This window comes from Mus musculus, chromosome 2 (genome assembly GCF_000001635.26).
Source record: "Mus musculus strain C57BL/6J chromosome 2, GRCm38.p6 C57BL/6J".
Lineage (NCBI taxonomy): Eukaryota > Metazoa > Chordata > Mammalia > Rodentia > Muridae > Mus > Mus musculus.
This window is the reverse complement of record NC_000068.7, coordinates 139,304,074-139,310,073: the sequence shown is the minus strand read 5'-3', so window position 1 is coordinate 139,310,073 and position 6,000 is coordinate 139,304,074. Positions and strand designations below refer to the sequence as shown.

At 35.3% G+C, this 6,000-nt stretch overlaps 1 long non-coding RNA gene across 1 annotated transcript in view; it reads left to right on the top strand.

Moving 5' to 3' along the window:
* Positions 1-3,149: 3,149 nt before the first annotated feature.
* Positions 3,150-6,000, top strand: part of Gm14066 — a 50,581-nt gene continuing 47,730 nt past the window's right edge. Inside the window, exon 1 of the long non-coding RNA XR_375033.2 lies at positions 3,150-3,204. This is a non-coding gene — a long non-coding RNA (predicted gene 14066). The remainder of the gene's footprint in view (positions 3,205-6,000) is intronic.

Sequence of the window (6,000 nt, the reverse complement as noted above, 5' to 3'; positions counted from 1 at the left end):
TTTATGTCTGGGTTTTTAATTTGAATTCATTGATCACTATACCTGTTTGTATGTCAATACCATGCAGTTTTTAGTATTGGAGATCTGTAGTAGAAGTTGAAATCAGGGCCAGTTATATGCCCAAAAGTGTGTTTGTTTAGGGTTGTTCTAGCTATCCTGGGTTTTGTTTTTCCATATGAAGTTCAGAATTGTCACTGCAAGTTGTGTGTACATAATTGTGTTAGAATTATGATGGGGACTTCATTAAATCTGTAGATTGCTTTTGGTAGAATGACCAATATTTTAATCCTACTGATCTATGAGCACTAGAGATCGTTCTGTCTTTTGATATCTTCTTCAGATTCTTTCTTCAAAACTTGGAGTTTCATCATAAAAGTCTTTCACTTACTTGATTAGAGTTACCCCAAAATAATTTACGTTGTTGGTTGCTGTTGTGAGCTGTGTTGTTTCCCTTATTTCTTTTTCAGTTCATTTGTCATTTATGTATAGGAGGGCTACTGATTTTTCGGGAGTTAATTTTCTGTTTAGCTACTTTGCTGAAAGTGTTTCTCAGCTGAAGAAGTTCCCTGACAGAATGTTTGGGGATACTTATGTATACTATCATAACATCTGCAAATAGTGATACATGAACTTCTTCCTTTCCAATTTGTATCCCCTCGATCAAATTTTTGGTCCATTTATGTTAATGTTGGCTATTGCCTTGCTGTAAACTGCCTGTATTATGTTTAGGAATGCCCCTTGTATCTCTAATCTCCATAAGCTTTGCAGAAGCTTTATCTTGAAGGGGTGTTGGATTTTGCCAAAGGCCTTTGTTTTTGCATCTCACTAGATGATTATGTGTTTTTTCTTCCAGTTTATTTATATGACAGATTACATATATTGATTTTCGGATATCGAACCATCCTTACATCTCTGGGATGAGCCTACTTGATCATGGCTGATAAATTTTTGATGTATTCCTGGATTTGGTTTGCAAGAATTTTATTAAGAACACTTATAACTATGTTTACTAGGGAAAATTGTCAGTACTCTTTCTTTGTTGAATCTTTGTGTGGTTTAGGTATCAAGGTAACGGCGGCCTCATAGAAGGTAGTAGACAATGTTCGTTCTGTTCCTCTTTTGTGGAATAATTTGAGAAGCATTGGGGTTAGCTCTTCTTTGAAAGTCTAGCAGAGTTCAAGCTTCAATGTGCTGAGGCTTTTTGGCTCTGGGCTTTTTGGGTTGGAAGATGTTTAATGACAGCTTCAATTTCACTAGAAGTTATAGGTCTATTTAAATTGTTATCTGATATTGTATTAAAATTAACATTGGTAAGTGGTACCTCTCAAAAACATCTTTTTCTTTTCGGTTTTTCTATTTGGTGAAGTGTAGATTTATCAAGTATGTCTTTATGATCCTCTGAATTTCCTTGATGTCTTCTGTTTTATCTCTGTTTAGTTTCTAATTTTGTTAAATTGGAGATTCTATCTTCATCTTTTTAATTTTTTGGATAAGGATTTGTTTATCTTGTTGATTTTTCTCAAAGAACTGCTCTTTTACTGATACTTCATGTTGTTCTCTTCATTTCTATTTTATTGATTTTATCTCTAAGTTTGGTTATTACTTGCTGTATACTCCTCTTGGTTGTGATTAGTTCTTGTTCTAGAGGTTTTAAGAGTCCTGTTAAGTTGCTGGTATTATATTTCTCCAGTTTGTGCATGTAGGCACTTAATGTTTTGTGTTTGCCACAAAGGACCTCTCTCATTGTATCCTGTAAGTTGGAGTATGCTGTGCATCTATTTCCATTGCATTCTAAAAAGTCTTTAATTTCTTTCTTTATTTCTGTCTTGACTCAGTTTTCTTCTGTTCTTGTTTTTGTTGAGCCTTGCTTTGGTTCAAAGGTGATCAATATTTTGAGAACATTCCATTAGTTATAGAGAAGAAGGAATATTTGTTCCTGTTTGTTTGTTCTTTAAATAACTATTAGGTCATTTGTTTTATAACATTTGTTAGATACAGCATTTTTCTGTTTAGTGTTTCTCTGGGTGACATATCCTGTTCATTGGTAAAGTTTGATATTGAAGGCTTGAAGCCTCCTACTATCAATGTATGAGAATAAACATGTGTTTTAAACTGTAGTTTTTTGTTTTGTTTTGCTTTGTTTTTTAAACATGGCTGTCCTGTTGTTTGGGGCATAGTTGTTAAGAATTGCAATGTTGCAGAGACCGAGGGAATGACCAACCAATAACTGGCCCAACTTGAGACCAATCCCATGGGCAAGCACAATCCCTGATACTTTTAATGATACTCTGTTATGCTTGCAGACTAGAATCAGGCATGGATATCCTCTGACAGGCTCCACCAGATAGTTTACTCAGACAGATTCAGACAACCATGTTCAAACAATGGATGGAGCTTGGGGACTCTTATGGAAGAAAAGGAGGAAGGACGGAAGTCCCTAATGGGATAAGAACTCTACAGGAAGACCAACAAAATCAACTAAACTGGACCTTTGGGGCTCTCAGAGACTGAATCACCAATGAAAGGACATACACAGGCTGGACATATTTCTCCCTGCACATATGAGCAGCTTGGTCTTCATGTGGGTCCCAACTGGAATGGCTGCCATCCCAAAAGCTATTATTTGTATGTGGAATATATTCTACTAGCTGGGCTGCCTTGTCTGGCCTCAGTGGCAGAGGATGTTCCTAGCCTCAGAGAGACTTGATGTGCCAGGGTGGGGGATACCCTGGGGGGACCTCCACCTGCTCAGAGGAGAAGAAGAGGGTGAATAGGGGAAAGTGTGGGGAGCCGCACTCACATTTGCCATTACAAGATGGCGCTGACAGCTGTGTTCTAAGTAGTAAATAATCTGCACATGTGCAGGGGCAGTTTTCCCCGCCATGTGCTCTGCCTTTCTCGTGATGACAACTGGGCCGATGGGCTGCAGCCAATCAGGGAGTGACACGTCCTAGACGGAGGATAATTCTCCTTAAAAGGGACCGGGTTCTGGCACTCCCTCTCTTCACCTCTTCGTCTCTTTCTCTTCGTCTTTTCCTCTGCTCTCTCTCTCTCTCTTCCTCTCTGCCTCTCTCTGCCGCGCTCTTCCTCTCTTGCTCCTGAGTAAGCAATAAAGCTTTGCCGAAGAAGATTCTGGCTGCTTGTGTCTTTCCTGGCCGGTTGCGAATGCGCGTAAGAGGAAAGATTGGAAGTGGAAGAGAACCAGTGAGTGTGATATAAAGTGAATAAGTAAGAAAGAAAAGAATTGAATTGCAATGTCTTTTGGTGGATTTTTTTTTCCTTTTATGACTATGTGATGTAGTTTCTTATATGTTTTGATTAGTTTTAGTTTGAAGTCTATTTTATTAGATATTAAAATTGCTACACTGGATTGCTTTTTAAGTCTATTTGCTTGAAATATCTTTTTCCAACCTTTATTTTAAGGGAATGTTTATCATTAATGTAGAGGTGAGTTTCTTGGACTTAACAGAAGTATTGAACCAGTTTTTGTATCTGTTCTGTTAGCCTGTGTATTTTGATTGGAAGAGTGAGACTATTAATATTGAGACATATCAATGACCAATGATTGTTCTTCCCTGTTATTTTGTTGTTGGTGATGGTGATGTGAGTGGTGTTTTGTGTGTGTTTATTCTGATTTTGCTTGTCTGAGATTATTTGTTCTTGGTGTTTTCTTGCATGTAGTTAACCTTCTTAGGTTGGAATTTTCTTTCTAGCATCTTCTATGGTGGCAGATTTATAGATAACTATTGTTTAAATTCAGCTTTATGATGGAATATCTTATTTCTCATTTATATTATGCAGGGTATAATAATCTGGGCTGGCATCTGTAGTCTCCTAGTGTCTTTAGCAGTCTTTTCAGGCCCTTCTGGGGTTTAGTGTCTCCATTGAAAAGTCAGAAATAATTCTAATAGGTCTGCTTTTGGTCTTTTCCCCTTGTAACTTTTTATATTCTTGATTTGTTCTGTACATTTAGTGTTTTGATTATGTGCCAGGGTGACTTTCTCTTCTGGTCCAATCTCTTTGGTGTTCTATATGCTTCTTGTATCATTATAGGCATCATCTTCTTTAGATTAGAACATTTATTTTCTATGATTTTGTTGCAAATATTTTCTGGGACTTTGAACTGGGATTCTGTTTTTCCTCTATTCCTATTTTTCTTAGCTTTTGCTTTTTCATACTATTCCAGATTTCCTACATGTTTTGTGTCAGGAGATTTTTAGATTTAACATTTTCTTTGACTAATGTATTCATTTTTCCTACAGTTTCTTCAATGTCTGAGATTCTTTGTCCATCTGTTATATTTTCTTTAAAATTGAATACTATTCTATAGTGTATGTGTACAACACTTTAATTATCCATTTTTATGTTGAAGCTCATTTAGATTGTTTTCATTTCCTATGTATTATGAATATAGCAGCCATTAAAATGGGTGAACAAATATCTGTGGCATAGGCATTCAAGTCTTTTGGGAATAAAAAAGAAGTTATCAGTAGTTGGGTCTCATGTTGATTTAATTTTAACTTTTTGAGAATTCTTTAAACTGATTTTCATAGTGGTTAAACTAATGTGAAATAAATCTTCTAATATTTAATATCACTTTTTTCCTTTTTATCACTTCTTTATATTACCAGAATTTTTAATACTCAACATTTATCAATTTGTTACCATTTTCTATAATTTTTCATTTTAAGTATGTACTAAGAGAGGAATTATACATTATTCAATTGTTGAATTACCCTTTTCTTAGCAAGCCTAATTCCTCAGAGATTCCTTTAGGTGTTGTGAATATCAATAGTTTGCCCTTTTTAAAAAAAAATCTAGGGCTAATAATTGTGTAGATGTACACATTTTGTATAACCATTTAACCATTATGGAACATTTGGTTTGTTTCCATGTTTTGGTTACTATGAAATAAAGCCACTCTAAACCTTAATTAGGCAATTTTGTGTAAACATTTTCGAGTCAATGGGATAAATGCCCAGGAGTGTAATTGCTAAATTGTGTAGTAGATGCATATTTAGCTTTTAGAGATATCTAATACTGTTTTCCTTTTGTCTATTCTAATCTACATTTCAAATATGCATTAATGACCTAATTTCTCTACATCTAACTAATATGTGATGCCACTTTTAAAGTGTTCTGGTAGATATGTATTGATATGTCTTTAATTTGTATTTCCCCCATTGCTAATAATATTGAAACTCTCTTCATGAGTTTATTTGCCATCTGCATATTTTCTACAATAAAATGGCTCCTTGTGTATTTTCCCATTATTTAAATGAATTGCTTGTTTTATTCTGTAGAGTGTTGGGAGTTCTTTATACATTATCAATAAGTCTTTTGCCAGATAAATAAATTTCAATATTTTTCTCAGTTTATGGCTTGCTCTTTGTTTTCTAAATTTACATTTGAAAGGGCAAGCCTTTAATTTTGATGAGTATCATTTTAGCCACTTTCTTGTTTATCTCCTCTCCTCCCCTCCAATTCCCCATCCCTCATAATTTCCTTTTTCCTAACTTTACTGTCTTTTCATTCTCTCTCATCCAACTGTTTTCACTTAGTGCTGTTTATGGGAGTTGGTATAGAACTGTCAATTGGAGTATGTGAAGTCCTTTAACATTTCTCTGAAGAAAACTGGCTCCCCTCACAGCCAATAGCTTCTCAGATAGAAGTGGGACTTCATGAGCCTCTCTCCTACCCATGTTGAACTAGCTTGATCATGTGTGGGTCATGTGCATGTTGCCATAACCATTAGTCAGTTCCAGTGTATGTACAATGGTCCATCATAGTTAAGAATTCCTTGCATAGTGTTAGAGTCAGAGGATTTTATTCTTTTACTTAACATACTATAATCTTCTGTTTTACATTGAACTACCCAACACATTTGAGTTACATAATACACAGCATGCAAGGCAAATCCCTTTTTTATTGCATCATTATTTATTTAAGAAAATATCTTCTCTCCACTGAAGTGCTGTTGCATCTTTGTCAAAAGGTAAG